The sequence below is a fragment of the Lagenorhynchus albirostris genome, chromosome 13 (assembly GCF_949774975.1).
Source record: "Lagenorhynchus albirostris chromosome 13, mLagAlb1.1, whole genome shotgun sequence".
NCBI lineage: Eukaryota > Metazoa > Chordata > Mammalia > Artiodactyla > Delphinidae > Lagenorhynchus > Lagenorhynchus albirostris.
This window is the reverse complement of record NC_083107.1, coordinates 84347791-84371693: the sequence shown is the minus strand read 5'-3', so window position 1 is coordinate 84371693 and position 23903 is coordinate 84347791.

Here is a 23903-nt window from a genome sequence, read left to right as displayed (position 1 = left end):
TAGAAGCTGAGCATATTAATATTATGAGTTGAGCTCTCAGGCATATTATGATCCTCTATTGAATCTTTATCAAACAGTGAACTTGGGGTTCCCAAACGTCTTACCTCATTGAGAAAATGAGGTCACTGCACATCCCATGTCCTCTGGTGTGTCACTTAGAAAAGGCCCTGAACACAATCACTTCTGGCAGAATTCTGCTTCGGTGGTGCTCTATGCTTTACATCTCTTTTCCTCCGTGTATTTCCTCGGTTAAGCCTCATGACATCCCTAGGAAGTAGGTACCGCCACTGTGAGGTCACCTCTGCGGAACCGGAGCTTAGGGATTGAGGGATTTTCCACCGACTCATCTTGTAAATGGAGAGCCGGGAGTCGAGCCCATGTTTCCAACGCCAGCCCAGGAGCCACTGTCAAGGGGTCTGTGTTGCGGGAGCCCCACGTCCAGGTTCAGCCTCCGCTGTGGCAACCCACGTGCTTCAGGAAACCTCATCCTGTCTCCCTGGTCACGTAAGCTTCATCTCTTCATCTTTCCATCCCAAGAATCCCTGTGGGAAGGTGACTTGACACTAGTTTTGATTTTTTGTAGAAACTTCTCCAGTGCAAGGCAGGTACTCAGGGGTGGGTGCAGACTTGATTTTACAAGTACATCTGTTCTGTTTATTTTTGCTTCTTTGCAGTATTATCAACTTCTGCTCCATATGGGTGATCCATATTGTGCCTCGGTGAAATGATACCACATTATGCTTTTATCCCTTTATCATCAAACACTACTCATGAAAAAATCACCAGGTTTGCCTAGGTTCATCTGTTCAATTTATTTTTCCCAAACTTTATTTTGAATAAAACACCTACGGTAAATGTGATTTATGTAAATGAATAAAACAAAACTGTTATATAAGCTTTTTTGACATCATTCAGTCCCGTTCTGTCGGGGTGCCACTATACAAAACATTCTGGCAGCCTGTTTTCCATAGGATTATATTATTTCTGAAATCGCAGAGCCAAAGAGATAAAACTATAATATACTTTCAAATGCTTTAATTTAATTTTTTTTTCTCTTCTCTCCCCAAGCTTCCCAGATGGAGGAACTCCAATATTTTAAAAGAAGATTTTACTTATGAGAATCTTTCAACACTATTCCAAGTGCCTGTATCTATTCCTCTCTCATACTCTCTGCATTTCTCCATTTTTCTCACACCTCTCTCCCTGATTTTATTTAAAGAACGGCAATCCATCTTTCCTTTTTTCTTCTTCTTCTTCTTTATTGTTATATTTTCTTGCTTTCTGCTCCCTGGAACCTGGAATGGAAGAATTTCCATTCTCAGAGCTTGCGCTGGGGGCCAGCTCCTGTGTCCTGGATTTACAATTATCTCACTTATTGCCTGTGCTGCTCTGCTCTGGGAGAGGTTCTTATCTCCACCTGGCAGATGGGAAATGAAGACTCAGGGAGCGGAGGGCCTAACCAGCTCAAGGGCGCACTGCTAGATTCACCGCTGCGTCACTGAGTGTGTGGACGTCCACACTGCCAAAGGCGGGCGGGGAGGAAAAATGTCTTTGCACCTGCTCTTCCCAGGACACGGGCCACCTGTACGGCTGATGTCACGGCAGCTTGCGTTGTCTTCGGCTAACGGAGCCTCAGTTCATGGCTGAGGGTGAGGTTCCCCACGTGGCAGACCTGCTGGGTCATTGTCAGCCCCTTCGTTCTATGCAGTGAGGAAACTGAGTACCGGAGACAGGGTCATGACCTACCTAAAGCAGCACATCCAGTAACAGGAAGTGTGTGATCATAAGATCTCTGAACTCTGTATCCAGCATGCATTTCTTATAAGCTGACACACAGTTGAAGACCCACAGTGCCCTTAATGAAGAAGTGAAATAAACCAATGATTAGTTCACTAAATATTAATGTATAAGACTTTTAATGCAGGTATTTCATATCTAATGAAGTAATAAACATTTACATTTGAGATAATGTATGTAAAACCTTTTGAAAATTAATATACTACTAAAATATATGTTAGTATGATTATTGTAAATGTGAATCATTAAAAACAGAAATGAATCAAACTCATGTTTCCTCATAAACGAAGGTCACCTGGCTTGGGTACCTTCTGCTCTTTCTTCCATGTTTGTTGGGAGATCTGGTACAAAAAGTTGGACTTGCATTAGTGTTGCGGTATCCCCTACTGGATTTTTCAAAGAATTCTTCAGATATTTTTGTAAGCTTCAGGCACCGTATTCAAATACTGAACTCTAGTTCAGCAGTCTCTTGTGGATTACTCATCAGGAGATATGCTCTCAGGACAGTCATCTTGAGGCTGTATATCGCTGGAAAGTTCATGAGAATGACAACTCTCCAAATCCCAGTTTCCCTAATACCAGGATAGAAAGTCCTGACTATTTCTGCAAGTCCCTCTCACTGCAAAATAGCAGGAAGCTATAGAAAAAGGATGCTTGAGTATAACAGAGACTGGAGACAGGTTGGTATTTTTCACGCCATAACGCAACGTGAAGTTACCTTAGCCTAAAAAGTAGTCATGAGTACACCAGACCCAGTCTGCACGGTGTTTGTCAAATGGTTGTCCATCCAGTTCCTGCCAAGCAGATATCTGAGCATTTCGGTTTTAATATTTTCTTCATTTTCTCATAACCCATGTTCAGGATTGGTGTTTGGGGATCGATCTATTTTTAATTATGAAAGTAGAAGTTCTGTGTTGCTCTTTTTTCCCCGTGTTTGCTACATTTCTACTGCAGGGAAAGGAATAGGCTCTCTACTGCCTGGAAACATGGCTGAGGGCATATCATCAGCTTGGGGTCTGCTGTGGATGGGGAGAGGATCAGTACAAAGTCACTCCTTTTTAAAGTGAGACTTGTCATAATCATTGCTATCCAAAGTGAGGGATGTTTTCTCTTCTATACAATTGGCATTTGACAATTAACAATGCAATGCCCACTGCTGGGCAGAAAGGGCTTCCAAGTGTGGGAGTCATAGATGCCTTTCTTACACATTTACCTTAATTAAGAGCAAGGATGAAAGAAACAGTGACCAGGAAAAGGTAGAGGCAAAATTCTGGGTCCTGAGTTGGAGTATAGCAGCCATGACCCCTGTCAGCATGGTGATGATAGTAATGATGATGATTGTGTAGTAGTGGTGGTGGTGGTGATGATGGTGATGTTGAGAGGTGATACAGCAGAAGCTCAGAGAGGTCTGGAACTTGCTCTGTTTATGCTTTCAGCATCTTTGGTGTTGAGTCCCAGATCACTGATCTTTTTTCTCTTTCCCCTTGTTTCTCATCCTTTCCCAGATTTACATCCATTTTGCTTCCAATGGATGTAATGTTTGGTGTGATGCTCATGCTGATAGATTATTGTACTGATTGTTTGGACTAAATATTCTCCCAGTAGGACTGAGCAGAGGTTTCCTGGGGTCAATCAGGCAGACCCAGTGGTCAGTGAGCAGCCTCCCTTATAGCCCGTCCCTGGCAGGCAAGGAATGGACCACACATTTGAATCTGGGACACCCATTGACACTTTAGTCCCTCTGTAGGCAGAATCAGTTTTCCCAGATTTTGGAACAGCAGAGAAAGACTTTTCTCCCAATGAAAGATCAATCAACAAACGAAAAAAACTTTCAAATGGTACTTCCAGCCTATGCGCTGGTGTTGGAGTGTGTCCTAGAGCACAGGACAGCTTTGGAAAAGTTATTTAACCTTACTAACCGTAATTCTTTTTCTGAAAAATGGATATGGGCATGCTTAATTGAGAAGTTTAATTCTCACGTGCTGAGTTCAATTGAGAATTAAATAAGATAATGTACTTGAAAACGTCAGCATGCTCACCAGCACAATGAAGAACATTAAGAATTTTGATGTTATACTGTCTTCCTCAACTGGCCCAATCTTACTCCCTGTTCATAGTGCCTCTCTGAGTTGATGCTGGTTAAAACTTTTCAGGTTTCCAAACAAGAGTCCCAGAGTCCCAGGAATCATGCTCCTTTCCATATTCCACACTCCATACTCCATGTCTAAATCCTATCAGTCTATGTCAGATATATTGCCTATCTCAATACTGTTTGTCCCTACTCTCTGCTTCACTGTAGAGTTTTAAGGCCTTTGTTCTCTCATGTGCATGTATTATCTCATAGCCATCCAATTACAGCTGCCGTCAGACAGTTTCCTCCTACTCTGATCTATTCTTTTCCTTCTTAATAGGCTTTATTATTTTTTTGACAGCTTTAGGTTCACAGCAAAATGGAGCAAAAGGTACAGAGATTTCCCATATATCTCCTGCCCTGTATGTGCCCACCCTCGCCCATTATCAACACCTCCCCGACCGGAGTGGGACATTTGTTACAACTGTTGCATACATTGATGCCTCATTATTACCCAAAGTCCATAGTTTACGTGGGGCTCACTCTTGGTGTCATGCATTTTATGGGTTTGGACAAATGTATAAGGACATGAATCCACCACTACAGTACCATACTGCATAGTTTCACTCTCCTAAAAATCCTCTGTGCTCTGCCTATTTATCTCTCTCTCCCCACAAACTCTTGTAAACCACTGATCTTTTCTTTTTTTTTTTTTTTTTTTTTTTTTTTTGCGGTGCGCGGGCCTCTCACTGTTGTGGCCTCTCCCATTGCAGAGCACAGGCTCCGGACGCACGGGCTCAGCGGCCATGGCTCACAGGCCCAGCTCCTCCGCAGCATGTGGGATCTTCCCGGACCGGGGCATGAACCCGTGTCCCCTGCATCGGCAGGCGGACTCCCAACCACTGCACCACCAGGGAAGCCCTACTTTGTATCATTTAGTTAGAGCACTTACAGCCTTTTATTTTAAGTATCTGCATTTTTCCTCTCCCACCAGGCTCTGCTCTCTACAATGAAGTGACTCTACTTCACTTCAGTAAATAAGTGAAAGAATCAACAGTTGAATGGAAGAAGTTTGTCTCCAAAACCCTTTCAATAATTTTTAAACTGAGCTCTGTAATGTACCTTTAGAAACTATTCAAAGACAAGATTTTACTTCCTACAGTTTCTCTTATTTAATGGGCATTATAATCACTGGTATCAATTTATTTTTTAATGATTTTATAATCATGATTTTGTATAATTACAATAGTAATGTAATTAAGGAATCTGTCAACCCCGTTAACAATAATGAGCATTACTTAAAAGTTACAGCCACTCTTGTCATTGACTCACCTACCACATTACATCCACTATGACTTTACAGGATGCAGCTTTTATCACAAAATGTGAGACAGTGAACAAGATGTTGTACATATCTCATTTAATAAGCTCATGAGGTACATATCATGACTTCAATTTTATAACTGAGAAAGGTGAAATCAGAAGATTGAAAAGATCTTTGCAGGCCACAGAGCTAGTGAGAGGCAAAGTCAGGAACAGAATATGTTACCCCATCCTCCTGTGCTGTAGTCATTTTTCTTCACTTTATGGGACCTTTCAGCATAGATTTTTTTTTGCCTTTATTCAACTATCTATTTTTCTATTAACAGATTTTGACTTTTTATTTACAGATTTCCAACTTTTCATACTCTGTAGACATTGATAGTTTCCTTCTTCAGTCTGTGCCCTCTATCCATTTCTATTTTCTACTTATCAAAATTCTCTGATAATTTTTTCTAGCTATTTTTCTTCATTTCCCTCTACTTTGTATTTTCAAATCCAATGAGATAATGAATTATGAAATATTAAAAGTAGCAACTTTTCCATTTGCTCATTATTAAATTTGACCTCAACCTATGGAGAAGAATAAAGTAAGATTTTTATAGCACTTAATCAAGTAACATAGGTAAAATACTCTGAAATACCATGTTACCAAAGACTATACTACATAAAATCATCTTATACTCATTTTGGTTTCTTGCACAATTTCACCTTATTCATGTCATGAAAGGATGGTGCCCGGTGGAGTGTGGCATTTACCTTGACAAGAGAGTGCAGCTTTATATCAGTACAAACAGGGTAACCTGCACCCAGGGCTGCAAGGGAGCCTCTGCCTCTGTTTAAAGGAGGATTTCTAATGTTGTTCATAAAGTATACCGGAGCTTTTATCCCTCAGAAATTTGAACTTCCCTTCTATTTTGGGAGATCATGAGATCTTCTCCTGTTCTGTTCCTGAGGTGTGTGTAAAATGAGTTCTCTTATCAGTTCTGCCTGCCCAGAAGAGATAATTTAGTGACAGAACAGAGAGCATCCTTGTGTGATTTCTACCCGGTGTCCTTTGCAAGTGCGGCATGTGATTTCATGGACATTTTAATTTTTTTTATTAGAAGTTGCTGAATTTGAATTAGCTACAATCCCTCTTTTTAATAGACTATATCAAAAATGTTTAAATTCCATGGCATTGGTGGAACCTTCCATTATGTCTGAGGACAAGGGTTAGGAGCATGCCTGGGGTGTTATCAGCAGCTCTAAATAGGTATTCAGTCTGAAGATAGAGTGCATGATGAAAGAAAGGCAGACCCTAGCAGGTTATTTAGCTTTCAGTTCTGAGGAACCTGTCATTGCCTGCTTCTGTAAACCTACCTAATGTGATTTATCTGATCCATTTCAATACAAGAGAAGGAAATGGCTCCTGTTAGCAGAAACAGCAATTACAAAGTCACAGAAACAGCAGTTAGAAACTTGCAAGGCTGGTGCTGCTTAAACATCTAGGCTAAGCACTTTTTAAATTTGCACTTTAATCTTGTTAGTGGTCTGTAAATGAGAACCCCTCTCAGCAATCAGATGTTCATGAATAGGGCCATTTCCTATGGACCAATGCTATCTAGAAGACTAAAGCTCTCTTGCTAAGGAAGATTGACTTTGTAGCAGGGTCTTATCAGGTATCCAAACAGACCACAGAGACTCCGTTTGGGAGCACAGAGCCGTACAGCATTGGGGGGATTCATGACACTGCCCACACACCCCTACTGTTCTCCTCTCCTGTCCTCCCCTTCCATGTCTCTCTTCCATGTATACGATCTCCTTGGGGACAGGGAAATGAGACACCTGAACGCAGAACCCAGAACCTATGGGTGCATAAAAACCAGGAAACTTCACTGAGGGGATTAAAACCTCAACACCCTCTTTGGGGGTGAAGCTTCAGCTTAATAATGCTTTTTTTATAGCTTTTAAAAAATTATTGAAGTATAGCTGATTTACAATGGTGTGTTAATTTCTGCTGTACAGCAAGGATATTCATATATATATATATATATACATTCTTTTTCATATTCTTTTACATTATGGTTTATTACAGGATATTGAATATAGTTCCCTGTGCTCTACAGTAGGACCTTGTTGTTTATCCATTCTCTATATAATAGCTTGCATCTGATGATTACTTTGTCTTTGAGTTATTTCTTTAGCACCTGCCACTTCTGTGTTTGGTTAGGGATCTGAGAGGAACATGGTCCAAGTCAGATGCACTGAAAGGCACTGAGATGAGAATCAGATGCCAATTTCTGGCTTGAGATGGTTTAACAAGAGTTGATCCCTTCTGAGCTCACCACACAGTGACCTGGCTATGCATTAGCCATTGACAGCACAAGGACTGTCAATTATTCATTGACAGTAGGAAGAATTCCAGAGGATAAACCTGGGTCTCGTTCAGGTAAAATCCTGCTTCAGCTAATTTTGGGCTCCTGTGTGAGGGTAAAAATGCAAGAAGTCCACGGGGCCTCCATCCGGAAGAATCACAAACAAGCACATTGACTCATTACCAGAGTAAGGAAAAGAAAGTTCTCCTTCCATGCGTCTTCCTAAATTCAAAACGAAGGGATCCCAGATAGCAAGTGTTTCATACCTCCTGGAGGGTTCTATGGCTAGTTCAAATGACAACTGGATCCCCATGTCCCTGGAGGTAAGCTCTCTTTTGCCAGGTCATTCCCTTTGGAGTCTGGGAGTTGTCTTGTGTGTGCTCACATCACAGTTATTTTCCTTGTGGCCAACTGAACCAGCCCCTCATATGTTTTTGAAAACTTCCTGCTTCTGTGTGCAATAGCCTTGCCACTCACATGTGGCCCAGGGCATCATCACCTGCTTCCTAAATTTGGCAACAGGATCACCTGGGGAACTTTCCAAAAATAGATTCCATGACTCCATCTTCTGTGTGCTGAATTTGAATGAAAAATTGAATAGGGAATGTGTATTTTTTTTTTTTTTTTTTTTTAGAAAAAATCCTTTCCAAGTGAATTCTGTTATCAGCCAGGTTGGGAAAGTAGTAACAGGATTACCTTCCTTAAAATCTCCTTGTCCAAACCTAGCTTTAGGTACAGACAAGAGAAAAGACAGCTGAAGGGAAACCATGGAAAGAGATTCATGGTCTGATCAATTATCAGAAGGAAGCCCTAAATACTTTGTCTGCCCTGCGGGCAAATGGCAAAGTCAGCACGCTATGTCCAGGGATTCAAACGCTGGCCTGGTTTCCAGTCCAAATTTAGGGAGAGGGGCATACGATCTCCATCGCCAAAAGCTGCTGAAGAGCCTGAGACACTCCTCAGTTGAGACCCCGTATCCCATACTCATTTTTAATCCATCTTTGATTATTATCCTAGTCATACGTAAAAATACACTTGTCAGAAAATAGGCAGCGCCTAAGTATAAGAGGGGTAAATGGCTCCTTCTACGACCTCAACTCTTCTCACTATCTTAAGTTAACCAATTCATTTACTAAAAGTTTATACCTCTGGAAACACCATTGCATGCTTATGTGGAGACAGAGACAGAAAAAGAGAGAGAGAGAGAGGTGGATGTGTAACTTTGTCAAGTTACTCAGCATTTCCATGTCTCAGTTTCCTTGTCTAGAGATTAATAGCAGCACCTTCCTTATGGAGCTATTAGGAGAATTAATTGAGTGGATATTGTCTGGAAGATAGTAAACACTGTATAACTGTGGTTAACAAACATATGCATATGCTTTCAACATACTACTGATCTAGGTTTACAACTTGTAGTTTTTCACTTAATATTTGTCTTATAGCTCTGTATATGCTAGTGCACACAAATATATAATTTTATGAGAATTGCATAGTGTCACATGGATGGACTATAAAGTATCAATATTTCAGAACACCTTTTGATGGGCTATTGTGTTGCCGTCAAGGGCCAATGTCTTTTAAATACTTCAGTAAACAGTGAGAAAAATACATGCAGTTTTACTTGCACACATTGGAAAAAAATTGTAGAATAAAAAGTTGAATTGTGGGACTTTGCTGGTGGTGCAGTGGTTAAGAATCTGCCTGCCAATGCAGGGGACACGGGTTCGAGCCCTGATCTGGGAAGATCCCACATGCCGCGGAGCAACTAAGCCTGTGGGCCACAACTACTGAGCCTGCACTCTAGAGCCCATGAGCCACAACTACTGAAGCCCGCTTACCTAAATCCCATGCTCCACAACAAAAAACGTCACCACAATGAGAAGACTGCGCACTGCTAGGAAGAGTAGCCCCCGCTCGCCACAACTAGAGAAAGCCCGTGCACAGCAATGAAGACCCAACGCAGCCAAAAATAAATGTTATTTAATTAATCAAAAAAAAAAGTTGAATTGTTAGGTAGGTATGTAGATTTCCAGACTTGAGAGATAATGTCCAATGTCTACTCAAAGCTGTCCCCTTTTCACCCTCAGCAGCAGTGTATGTTGTTCCCCTTCATGGTAATAAATGTTGGATATTATTAATACAAACTTAAAAAAAAACCAATACTTTACTAATGTGAAGTGATGGGAGAAGAATGACAACTTTGTTGCTGGGAGGTGAAACATGACATGGGTTAGAACCCCAGTGACAGTATTGGATACATACTAGGCATGCGTTCATTTTATTTCACTTCATTCAACTTAAACCTTATTCCCAGCATTAGTTTTGAGTATAGTAACCTCCCAATATGCTGCTAAGATAAATAAGCTGCAAAATTTTATCCAGATTCATGAAAAAAACAATACTCCCCTGTTCAATAAAGTTCTTAGGATTAGCATCTCTGTTTGGGAGACTACAAAACCCATTCATTTTAGCGTTGGCCTCATAACATCAATATCCTCTTCCTGGGAGTCACTGCAATATTGAGTCAATATTTTCTTGAGGATGGATAGAGATGTATAAAGAGATGTAGATGTAGATAGATATATAAAACATTATTAATTACACTTTCCGTGAAGAAGCTTGTAGGGTCTAGTTAATGATGTTTTACTGCACCTTGTATTTACTCAAGCTCAGTGTAACTGGCGGCTATGGGGTTTGCAAAGAACAGAGGTGGTGTGGAGCCTGGCAGCACTGACTTACACCCCCAGGTCTTCACGTACGAGCTGACAACCTCCTGAACTTTTCTCTCTCTAAGCTTGACTTCATTTATTTATTATATATATTTCTCTATATATACTTCCTTATATGTTTGAGATATAGTACATATCTCAAAAGAGTAGTGAAGGTTGACAATTAAAATAAGCACCTTCAATTCAGTTATTACAAAACATTGGCTCTATTTCCCCTGTTGTACAGTACACCCTTGAGCCCGTCTTACACCTGATAGTATGCCCCTCTCACTCCCCCACCCCTATATTGCCCCTCCTCCCTACACTGGTCACTAGTTTGTTCTCTATATCTGTGAGTCTGCTCTTTTTTGCTATATTCATTAGTTTCTTTTTTTTTTAGATTCCATATATAAGTGATATCATACAGTATTTGTCTTTCTCTGACTTATTTCACTTAGCATAATACCCTCTGAGTCTATCCATGTTGCTGCAAGTGGCAAACTTTTGTTCTTTATTCATGGCTGAGGAGTATTCCAATATGTGTGTGTGTGTGTGTGTGTGTGTGTGTGTGTGTGTACACACACACACATATATATATATATATATATATATATATATATATATATATATCTCACATCTTCTTTATCCATGCATCTGTTGATGGACACAAGTTGTTTCCATATCTTGGCAATTGTAAATAATGCTGCTAAGAACATTGGGGTACATGTATATTTTGTAACTACTAAATGGAAAGTAATCTTTAAAGATTGTATAAAAATGGATATTCACTGTAATACGATCAGAATCAAAAGTTGGAAGCAACCCAAGCCCATCAACTAAGAAGCAGACTAAAAAATTGTGTGTTAAAAGAAAAACAAGCACCTCATTGAGTCTCAGGATAAACATGTGAGAAACGTTATTCTGTTTCGATCTTCATGACAGACGCAGCTCACAGGCTCAGGTGACTTGCTCTGGGTCCCAATGAAGATTAATGATAGCACTGGACAAGAGCATAGGTCACATGACCTGCAACGAAGCACGCATGCCTTCAAGACAAAGACCCCCGGAATGCTGTTCTGCTTGTGAAAGTGCCCTAAGACCAGCAGGCACATTTCTTGTCTGTGTCCTTCTGAATCTAGCCATTTATAATATACCTGCAAACCGCACTTGCAATTTCAGGATGAAAAGAAATTTTGGCATAATTATGTTTATATGAAATATTTTAATGACTATCATGAAATCAAACTGATCATCCAAGTTCTAATAATTATATTATAATTAAGTTAAAATCTCAGAAAGACCTTCATCAGATGGGGAATACTCATGGTTCTAGTTTAAAAGCACAGCCTCTGACTTTGATGTGCACATGTGCTTGTGCGTCCGTACACGGATGGAGCTTCACCACCTGCTGGAAGTAAGACAGATAAGGAGATTTCGCTCTTCCTCTAAGTTTTCCTTTAAAACTCAGGTCAGAATTTCAACTGGAAATGCTCTTCAAGGTTTCCCTGGGGAATTGTCTCTTGATATTTGTCAAATTGAACACTAGATGTCACTGCATTGCAACAAAATTTGGATTTGGAATGCATTTTTCTGTGGTTGTAAATAACATGTTCCTTAGGAGGGTGGAAAAAAAAGGTGAGATGTCTTAAAAAGGATCAGTCTTTCTCAGTGGTCTTTTAAATGTTCATTTGGGCAAAGTATTATAGAGTTTCTTTATCATCGATGGAGTTTTATTTCAAGTAAACACATGCCTAATTATGTGTATATTTTCTGTATCAGCGATTTCAATGGTCATTTTCGAATATCCAGTTTTCCCATGGTTTTGTGCCACAAAATCGAGAGCAATTCAAACTGAAATCTGAAGGCAATAACTCCCGGGCTCTCCTTTCAGCCTCAAGCTCTTTCCCGACATCCGTCCTGACTTCTCACAACAGTGATGCTGGACATCCACAGGTACCACAGACCCATCATCACCTCCTCCCCATTTCCCTAATCCTTAGTCAAAGGCGGGGCCAGAAAGCCAGTTTCCAAATATAAAATATCTGGGTGATTTTTGCCTTTTCTGTCCCTCAGATATCAAGTCCAGTGTCACCAAGACCTGAATTAGTCTCTAAAGTCCTCACAAGATCCCATCTGAGGTCTTCTCACCGCCTTAGTTCAGAAATGCATATTTTAAAAAATGTCCACTGTTGTAACATCAACCTCCATATCAATCTCCTAACCAGTGTCTCAAATTCAAGTTGCTCTGTCCTCATTTAAAGAAACAAACCCAAATGAAACAGCACCACCACCCTTAATCTAAACTTAGATGCTTCTCCATTGGCCGTGGAAGCAGATCCAAGCTCCTAGCACCTGTGGCTGCGGCAGCCTAATCGCTATATCGAGTCTTACTTGTCTTTAAGGCATTCTTCTATTTTATAAACCCCAAGCCTGTGCAGACACTGCTGCTCCTGCCTAGAAAGTCTTCAGTTCTTTCTCTAAGTGGCCAATCTCTTGTTGAAAACCCAACTCCAGTGTTTCTCCATTGGTGCATGCGTCTTCACAGCCCTTTTAATTTTTGCATCCTTCATTCTAATTATTTCTATGTATTCCTATCTTCCCTTTAGTTTGTGCATAAATCATGGTAAAGGTTGATGTCTCTTCCTCTTGTTATCTTGATATTGCTTCATATATGGTAGTGCAGTGAATGTACAAATGACATTTTTATATAGCATACGATGCTTTCCTCTGAATTGAATTTGTTAATTAAAATTTAACAGAGTGTTAAAGTGGAAATTTCAGTTGAGGCACTATCAGATAGACAGATGTCATATTCCAGGATGAGGTGCAATCACTTGAGGCTGGATTTCAGAAAGAAGAGAAAACCAAGGGTGTGACTCATCACCCCTCATCATCCCCACCCATCTGATGATATGAAGGGTCTGGAAGAAGCTGGAGGTGGCGGGGGAGAGATTTTTCTAGTGTGAGTTTTGAGTACCTTGGGGAATGAGGGACTTTCCCTCCTATCTCAATTCAAAGTATAGGTGCTGAAAAAAAATCACTCGGAAGCCTGGATATCTGTAGTTTGTATTTTGGCAAACATGGTGAGCTAGCATCTGGCTGTCTCCTGAAAGATGCTAAGGGTGAGGAAAGGCGAGGCATTACCACGGTGAGTGCTGCTGCGGAGCGTGACCATTTGGGTGAAGGGTGTGTGATTATTCCCAACAGACAAGGCATGAGCCCTGAGCCAAGAACAGATGTGTGTTAGACTAACTGCTGTCAACGTGAGCTCCTTAGAGGGGCAAGAGACCTTGATCCAAGAGTACGCTGATGCCTAGGTTCAGAGGAAGGAAGTTAAGTGTCCATTGGGATGGAATACTGATTGCTAAGCTTCTGTCTCTCATCTCCTCACCCCCGCTTTCTGTAATTAGCTCTGTGACATCAGGACTGGGGCTCCAAACCACCTTTCTTCTTTGCCAGGGTTCCCTGACCCCTTCTGCCTAAGGTGCTAGCAGAGGGAGACTGCAAGGCAGGAGGAGGGAGGGGGCACCATCTTTCTCTTTGCACACCTTTCATGTCAGCAGCTTGCAAGCAATTCTGCTTCTTCCCCTGCAGTGCCTATTGAGGAGCTCTTTATTTCAGTCTCTGGCTTTGTCCACATTTCTAGAACCAGCCTCACCATTCTGTCTCCCTAAGCAGCACTCCCTCTTTCAAGGTCTGAGTCCCAACTCCTGGCACTTCCTTCAAGCTCTTGAACCATTAGTAACACCGAGTGGCTCCTCCTTAGAGGGTTGGGCTCCAGCTCTGGCAGGGTCCTCCTCCAAGCTTCCATGTTCTCAGAATCCTGATCTCTTTCCTTCATTCCCAGACCTCCTACACTGACAGCCACTGTAGGACTCCAATTTCCTTTTTTACTTTCATGTTGCCTGATTCCTGTCTAATCCATTCCCTAGATTAAATTCTCTCTGTTAAAATAACTACTGTGTTTCTGCTTTCCTGTCTGGATTCTGATTGATAAAAATAGGGCTACATTTCCCATATCAAGAGAACTGGAGGTATGAATCCTCCAAGGTAAGGAGAGATTGTGATGACCCACAAAAGCCCCTGGGGAGAAAGGGTCAGCCTCAAGCACTTGCTGGGCCACAGCGTGTGGACACCAGCTTCAGAGTAAATGCAGGTAAGAACTTTCATCAACTCCCCTCTCCCTTCCCAAACTCCCCAACCTTGAAGAAGCCAGGAATTAGAGTTAGCAGCACAAGAAGGCAGGTGGCAGCCTGCAGGTCTAGCTGGGGGTGACACCTCAACTTTACTCACTTCTATGGTTGGTTACGATGTGGGAATGGACACAGCCATGACTTAACCGTTATATGGTTTTTGTGACATCAAGGAACCTGATTTTTTTTCACTTAAAAGTGACCCCCAAAACGTAATGAAGCTTGTGTTAAATTTCATCTAGGAACAAAAGAAGAACTAGTCCACCAAGTAGGTTTAAGGGCAGAGGGGACCCACAAATGGTACACTCTATTATTACAGTGGGGACATGCAGACAGACAGGTAAGTGAACAATGCAACAATACAGTAAGTTGGGGACTGCAGGTAAGCCTGGGTTTTATAGGCACTTTTAACGGCTCAGGGTGCTGGGGCTGATAGGAAAGCAGTTGCATTTCTATTTTCTCCACTATCCTATAGGTACTGTCCTGCTTGGCCACAGTGTCCTGTGTCACATGCTCTTAGGGATTAGAGGAACTGGATTGGAGAATTTATCATTTAACCACATTTATCACTCCCCTGTCTGTCTACACTTCTGGACTGGAAACTCCCTAGGACAAAGGTGGTGCCTGCTCCCCATGTATTCCTAGCAGATGGCACAGGGTCTGACAAATGCCAGGTCATTAATATATAGTTGTTAAGTGATAAGAGCCATTGCAGAGGTTTATGGGAAGAAAGACTGAAGGATGACTTAATTCCATGTGGGGGACCTGGGGGTGGGAATCAGAAAACAGGACAGACAGAGGATACTGAACTCGCTTCGGGGATGCCCAGAGAGCAAGGAGAAGGTAGGGGAGGAAGAAGTGCATTCCCAGAAACAGGGAAGGGTGGGGAGGCTTGGACCCCAGGGCTGGTGCAGGGACACAAAACAGGCAGGTGGTAAGGGGTCCTGGTGCCTGGGTTCTTCATCTTTCTGCAGGACATGGGACGGAAGGAGTAAGATACCCTGGCACCATATTTTAATTGACCTCAGTTCATTCTCCTCTCCCAGAGCTAAGGATCCAAGATAGACTACAGCATCCCCAGGCGGACCCGCGCCCTGCCAGGCCCGAGGGAGTGACAGTAGCAGTTCCTGGCCCAGAGTACGGCTGGCCCTCTTTATCTGCCCTCTCTCCGGAACTGTTTTTTCTCCCCTGCTCTCTGAAAGCCTTATTGATTGCTCAAAGTGAACTCCTCTGCCCACGGTTTCCTCAACCCCCAGAGCAGCTTGCATTTCCTCTGACGTGGCCTCTGTCTTCTCCCCTCCCCCAGGAGCCCTGGGGTTTTTACATTTCAAATACTTGACAGCTGGGTGAACTTCTGCTTCCGCCAGAAGAAGGACTCTTTGCTTTCCACAATGGTCGGCCAGTGGCACCGGGGCTATTTTCTCTCCAGCTGTGAGAGAGGCTTTCTCAAATGACTGGGAGAAGCTGCTGTCCAGCTGTGGCGCCTCACCCTCTCGCAGGGCTCTGCATTTTAATCAGCGGCCTCTCACTGCCTCATTTGTGGGCTGACGCAGATGCACCCCTTCTCCCAGCCTGCAGAGCATCCTCAGAGGCCTTCCGCTCGCTCGGGCAGGTGAACGCAGGACTGACATCACCGCAGGTGTGCCCTCCATGGCTCCCAGCTCAGCCAGGTCCATCTTGGTGCCCTCAGGTGTCCCAACTCATGTCTCCTCTCTGATTCAACTCTAAGGAATAGGACCTCTGACATAAAGCTTAAAGCCAGAATTCTGTATACAACGGAGAAATACAGTGGAATTATGAGGGTGACAAATGAACCAGGACAAACCTGGGTGGATGTCCTGATTCTGTCTGCAGCTGGATGACTTCTGGAGTAACCCAGCATCTCCCCACCCATCTCCTGTGCGTTCCCAGCCCAGTGCCTTTGTTCAGCCTGGTCCCTGTTTTTACAACTTTCTGCGTCATACAACTATCCCTGCCTGCTGAATCTCAACCATCTTTAGAGCCCTGGTTTACATAGCCCTGCCTCCCAAACATCTTCTCTTTGGATATCCAAGGTGCCTCACCATGGTGTTTTGCTTGTCTTTAATAAGAATAGCAAGGATTCATCATCACTGAGTTCTCACTAAGTGTCAATGCCTTTCAGCGTGTTCATCTCCTAGTCCCCTCGACACTGGGCTTGCTACAAATCATTGTTTTACATGCAGAACTAAGGCACAGAGACCTGCTAATAGTGGCCGAGCGCTGGCAGGGCCATGGTCGGTCAGGAGCCAGGCAGTCACAGTCCCCCCACTGCATCATCTAGTGCAATGTCCTTCATGTGGCTTGAGATATCCCCCTCCTAGTCTAGGATCTCCCTGAGGACTGGACCCTGGTACCATTCATCTTTGGGTGCCCTGCAGTGCCTACCCTTGTAGACACGGAGGAATAAAAGGGACCAAAAGGGACAGAAAGGGGCAGCACTCACACCATACCCAGAACTATAATCCAAGCTTCCATGTCAAGTATCTGGTGTAAGCCACTCAGCCACCCAGTAAGGAGAGTTTTTTGTTGTTTTTGTTTTTTTTTCTGTTTTTCTTTCTTTTTTTTTTTTTTTTGACCATGCCATGCAGCTTGTGAGATCTTACTTCCCCAACTAGGGATCGAACTCCCACCAGTGGAAGCATGGCATCCTAACCACTGAACCACCAGGGAATTTCCTGCAAGGAGAGGTTTTTGGTTTTGTTTATTTAACATCTTTATTGGAGTATAATTGCTTTACAATGTTGTGTTAGTTTCTGCTGTATAACAAAATGAATAAACTATACATGTATATATATATCCTCTCCCTCTTGCGTCTCTCTCCCACTCTCCCTAGCCCACCCCTCTGGGTGGTCACAAAGCACCGAGCTGATCGTCCTGTGCTATGTGGCTGCTTCCCACTAGCTATCTATTTTACATTTGGTAATGTATATATGTCCATGCCACTCTCTCACTTCGTCCCAGATTACCCTTCCCCTTCCCTGTGTCCTCAAGTCCGTTCTCTATGTCTGTGTCTTTATTCCTGTCCTATCCCTAGGTTCTTGAGAACCTTTTCTTTTTTTTTTTTAAGATTCCATATATATGTGTTAGCATATGGTATTTGTTTTTCTCTTTCAGACTTATTTCACTCTGTATGACAGACTCTAGGTCCATCCACCTTGTTACAAATAAGTCAATTTCATTTCCTTTTATGGCTGAGTAACATTCCATTGTGTATATGTGCCACATCTTCTTTATCCATTCATCTGTTGATGGACATTTAGATTGCTTCCATGTCCTGGCTATTGTAAATAGAGCTGCAATGAACACTGTGGTACATGACTCTTTTTGAATTATGGTTTTCTAAGGGTATATGCCCAGGAGTGGGATTGCTGGGTCATATGGTAGTTCTAGTTTTAGTTTTTTAAGGACCGTCCATACTCTTCTCCACAGTGGCTGCATCAATTTACATTCCCACCAACAGTGCAAGAGGGTTCTCTTTTCTCCACACCCTCTCCAGAGTTTATTGTTTGTAGATTTTTTGATGATGGACATTCTGACTGGTGTGAGGTGATACCTCACTGTAGTTTGGATTTGCATTTCTCTAAGCTTAGTGATGTTGAGCATCCTTTCAACATCATTTTTTTTCTTTTGGCCATGCCATGCAGCTTGTGAGATCTTAGTTCCCTAACTAAGGATAGAACCTGGGCCCCCAGCAGTGGAAGCGTGGAGTCCTAACCACTGGACCACTAAGGAATTCCCTGCAAGGAGAGATTTATCGTCTCCATTTTTTTATGGTCAGTAGTATTTGGGTCGGACTGGACAGTAGGAAGGAAATATATTCAAGCTCCTATTCCTTATACTTGCTACTTGCATTGATCTATCTCATGAGCTGTTCTCACAGTTTCTTCAAGGGATGATGGATTTGAACTAAATTGTCTCCTCCCCCTTCTCATTCGGTATGAGGCATTCACAGGCTGGGAACCATAATGGACTTTCTTTTATTTCAACATTTCTTTCATGCTTCTGAAACTTATTTACTCACCACAACCAGTGAGGCAGTTGTTATCATCCACAAGTTAGAAATAAGAAAATGAGCTAAAAGAGCTAAAATGTTTATTAAAAATAGAGGACATGCACTCTTGCTGGCATGCTCAGATCTCAGATTCATAGCCCTAAGTCAGCCTAGAGTCATGTTATGCTTAGACCATATGAGATCTTATTTTATACATTTATACTAATTTAATTTAGAAGTTAGTTCACATTGTAAAAGCCCAGATTTCCAGTCTGCCTGACGAAATATCGGATGATCTGGCAAAGTTGGGTTTTCATTTTCATAGAGCAACAATCCGTTGATCCTGATAATCCCTCACCCCTATATTTTAAGGTGAGCTCTCCCATGTGCCACCCTCCGCCAAGAGTCTGTTTTGCTGATTCACAATATATTTTGGGCTCCTGAAAGCCCTGACTTTGCCTGATAAAGCTTTAAAAAACACCATACCTGTCAGTGGAACAGTCTGTGATATGAAAACAGCTCTCTCTAAGGGATGGTCTCAGGCCTCTTTCTATCAGAATATGGGGTCCATGTCTCTCGAGCTCTGAATTCTGACATAGGTTTCAAAGCAGGTTATTATAAGGATCTAAGGATGGTTAAACATCAGAAATCCCACTAATTATTAGGAAACCACATAATCATTTCCATAGATGCATAAAAACAGTGATAAAATTCATCTTTCCCTTTCCTGGTAAAAGATTCTGAAGAGTTTAATGAAGGTCTTAGCCATTGCAATATGAAAACAAAAAAGGAAAGAAATGAGAGTTACTAAGATTCAAGTAAGAAATAAAATTGCTCTTAAATGCAAATATGTTCTACGTAGAAAATTCAATATAATCTATAAACTATTAGTACTAATGAAGGACTTCATATATTTATTCAACAAATATCTACTTAGCAAGAGAGTGGCTATTCTAGGTATAGCAGATACAGCAATGAGTAACACAGAAAGTGCTACACTTGTGGAACTAATCTTTTATTTTAAAATATGTTTATAATTTATATGATGATGATAAATGATCTAGAGAGCTATAAAGCATCATAAATTGATTTATGTATTAAAAATATATATGGTGAGATCAGCTCAGTGCTTTGTGACCACCTAGAGAGGTGGGATAGGGAGGGTGGGAGGGAGATTGCAAGAGGGAGGAGATATGGGGATATATGTATATGTATAGCTGATTCACTTTGTTATAAAGCAGAAACTAACACACCATTGTAAAGCAATTATACTCCAATAAAGATATATATATATATATATGGCGGTTAGAGAAAGCCTCACCTCTGAGTAGAGCCCTGGAGGAAATAAGGGAACCAGTGGATCACTGGGGGAGATCATTCCAGCTTGGGAGGACAGTGAGTGTGAATGATCTGAGTGGTAAACATTCCTGGTGTGCTGATAACAACAAGTAAGGTAGTGAAGCAGCAGGAGCCAAAGGAAGTACAACACCTAATGAGATTTAGGCCATACATGGGGCCAGATCACATAATGCCATGTAGCTCCTTGGAATGTTTGGCTTTGACTCTGAGTGAGATGGGAAATACTGGAGGGTTCTGAGCAGAGTGTAATTTGTCTTACAGGATTACCCTGTCTTCTTTGCTAAAAATAGAGGGTGGTCAGTACAGAAGCAAGGAATCAATTAGGAAGCTATGGCAATAATCTGGGAGAGAAAGGAGGTAATCCTTTTGGACCGGAGGTAATGCTGGAGGTGGGAGATATGATTAACTTCTGACTTTATTCTGAAGGAGGAGCTAACTGGATTTGTAATAGTCTCAGTGTGGTAGGTGATATTTTAGTTTATAAACTCAAAGAATGGAATTTCCATTTACTAAATCCTGAAGACTGAAGAAAGGAGTAAGTTTGAAGGAGGTGAGGGATCAGGAACCTGGTTTTACACATATTAATTCTCGATATTGAAGTAGTCATTTGGGGCCAGGCTTATGCTGTGGTAACAAAAACAAGTCTCAATGGTTTAAATCAAAATTTATTTCACACTGATACCATGCCTATCATAGATTGGACAGTTCTCCAGGACAACTGCTTTTTGTGTCACGATTTAGTGATGTGACTCTGCCACTTGTATTCAGGGTCTTCACACTCATTGCTGAAGGGAAGAGCAGGATGGGAAAAGTGGGTGGGGTCTTACTACCACCTCTACTTGTGAGTGTGCAGTGGTTGCAGTGGTGGATTGCCCCAAATTCCCTGTGAGGTCTGAAGTAATCATATCCCTGGTGTTACAGAGTTGGATGCTGATGGATCACCCCAAGTCCCTCCTCATGAATTGTCTACTAGAAAGAGATTCATCTAGCCTAAGGAAATGCCCTCTCCCTAGAGGCAGCCCACTTCCAGTAACAGTTGATATGGGGGAACAAAGAAGATGCACTTGACTCAGTTTAGAATGACTCTGACTGGCCATCCAGGTCCAGGACCTCTCATGGGATCAGCTGAGGCTCTGTTGTAATTGCGCCACAGTCAATTTTTCCCTCTTCCCGATTCTTCTCCCCTCACTCCCTTACAGGTGAGTCCCTGCAGGCCTGGCCCCAATAACCTCCTTCCTCAAACCTCTGCGACTCAATTTCTTAGGGAAACCTAAGACATGTGACATATTTCTTATTTTCTCGTCAAGAAGTAGTCATGTTCTCCCATCTCAATGAAAGTGTTAATGAGAAACACAGTGTGTGAGCCTGGAAGAGGGACATATTAGTGAGCACTTACAATGTCCATGATATGGCCCTTTTGAGTGTAGAGTTTAGGGCTTATGTCCAGACTGGATATAGAAATCTTGGGTGATATTTCAAGAGTAATACCAGATGACATACCCTAATAATTGAGGGCATATAGAGAGGAGGAGAAGTTTGAGGACTGGGCTCTGGGCATGTGATCATTTAGAAATCTAAGAGCTGAGAAAGAACCAGGAAAGGAGACTGAGAAGTTAAAAATATGCATAGTCTATGCCTTAGCACCTCCTCAGAAACCCTCACCCTTGTACACAAGAAAATATGTGTATAAAGGGACATTGCAGTATTTCTTTTCTAAAAAATACAGAATAATGGAAACAACCAAACATCCATCAACACAAGGAAGATAAATAGTGGCCAAAATCATAAAGCAGTATAGAATTTACCAGTTAAAATAGATAGCATTGAGTTGCATGAATTAATATGAATAAATCTCAAAAAAACATATCCTTGAGCAAAAACAGCAGGTTTCACCATCATACATGTAACATGATACCATTTATATGAAGTTTAAAAACACTCAAAACAATACCATACATTGCTTTTGGGAACACATCTGCATAATAGCAGTATGACATGCACATGGAATGCTGTGCATTCTGCCGAGGGGGAGGGAATGGGAGCAGGCTTGCACACTGGTATATGTATGTTATCTTCTGCTGTTATTGTAATCCCTGAATGGTTTTACATAAAAAGATGCCTTCCCATCTTGCTGTTCTAAAGCACAATAAATATTAATAAAATCAGCTATTTTAGGTGTCTTATGTAACAACGGATTGTAAATTCATTGGTAACCAGGACCTTTGATTCCCTTGGCAATTGCCAAAGCATCATCACCATAACAGCAGTGTAATATGGTTATAATAATAATATACCACTTTTTTAGCCTACACTGTGACCAGAACTGTGCTAAGACTTTCATATGCGTTATTTTGCTTCATCCTCTCATTGATACTAGAATAGAGATGATTATTACCCTATGTTGCCGATGAGGAAACTGATGCCTAGAAAAAATAAATAAACCCCACATCTCACAGCTAATAGGTGGTGGAACCAGAATTTGAACATGTTCTCATTGGCAATACTGCCCCCTTCTCTCTGCCTGGTGTGAGACTCAATTATCCTCTAGTACATGGAAGTGACCCAGAACTGAGAGGGCTTGGAGAGACCAGTAATGCTTCTCTCCTGCCTGGAGGATTGAGCCCTCAAATGGCAATACACCCATCATCAAGTCTTCTTTCCCAAGTTCCATGGGCAATGGACCCACTCCCATTCTTCTCTATCCATTCTTCATGTTTCTTGGTAACAAAGTGAGTCACAATTCCCATGTTTCCTCTTCTGGGGAAATTAATTGAATTGAATTGAACTGAAAATCACAGATAGGAATGACCTCAGAGAACTTCCCTTTCAATTTACAAATTTCATCCCTCTCAATTTACAAATTTCATTCCTCTCAATTTACGGATTGAAAAGAAAGGCCAAAAAACGTAAAGCCTTCCTAGTTACCAACAGATTCGTTCATTACTGGAACTCAGGGGTTCTCCATGCCATTTGCACAGTAGAATCACCTAGGGAAATTAAACAATTCTGCTGCCCTGGCCTCAGAGCCAGACCCTCTGATTCGGTTGGTCTACAGTGGGAATTGGCATTAGCAGCTGCTTGGTCTCCCCAGATATTTCTAAAGTGAAGGCATGCTTGAGAACCTCTGCCTTTATGTTTCTTTCCCCTGGCACTCTCTCATACAGATCCTTGATGTAGCTGGCCGGGGAGCAGAGGTTGGGTCCATGCTTCACATTTTGCCAATAGAAAAGGGACAAACACTACTTGAATTGTGTTTGCTTTTCAAAAATTTTCTGAGGTCCATAGGAGATTCTATTACATACAAGTCTTCTGTTATGCTAGTTTTTATTTAGTGCCCTTTTTAAGATGTAAAGAAAATGATAAAGGAATGTTTTTAGCAGCTACAAATGGGTTGTATATGAGAGTAACAGCAGTTCAGAATATGCAGGTTTGGATTTAGTTCTGTTTCAGAAATCTGTATAAGCTGACTCCAGTTACCATATGTCTACTGTTTCAAAGGCAGGGTCATCAAACATTTTCTGTAAAGGACAGATAGTAAATATTTTATTATGTCTGCAGGCCATACAGTTTCTTGCCTCTGCTCAACTCTGCTTTTGTAGCATGAAAACATCCATAGATAAAGACATAAAAATGGGTGTGGTTTTGCTCCAATAAAACTTTATTTAGCAAAACGTTTGTGGGGCCGAATTTGGCCCTCTCCATAGTTTGTCAACCTCTCTCAAGTGTCAGTCTGAAATAGATACTGTTTGATAATGATCCAACTCATGAAAAATATAAATAAAATGTGTTTCTTATGCTATGGAGAGTTTCTGAAATTAAGAAGATGTCTCCAACGTTGCTTTAACATTTTACTTATATATCCAAAAGACCCTAATAAAAAGAAGAACAGTGTTTATTCCAGCATCATTTTACACCTTTGCATCTTTTTAGCAGCTTGTACTTTCAGTGCAACTTAGAAATGTTTCTATTTTTCGTCTTCATAAATTTCTCTTTTAAAGATTTAGCAGAAGTAAGCTGCTAAACTCCAGAAGCAGTCAAATAACTACTTGGAAAATGGAAAGGCAGCGAACACTAGTCATTTCATGA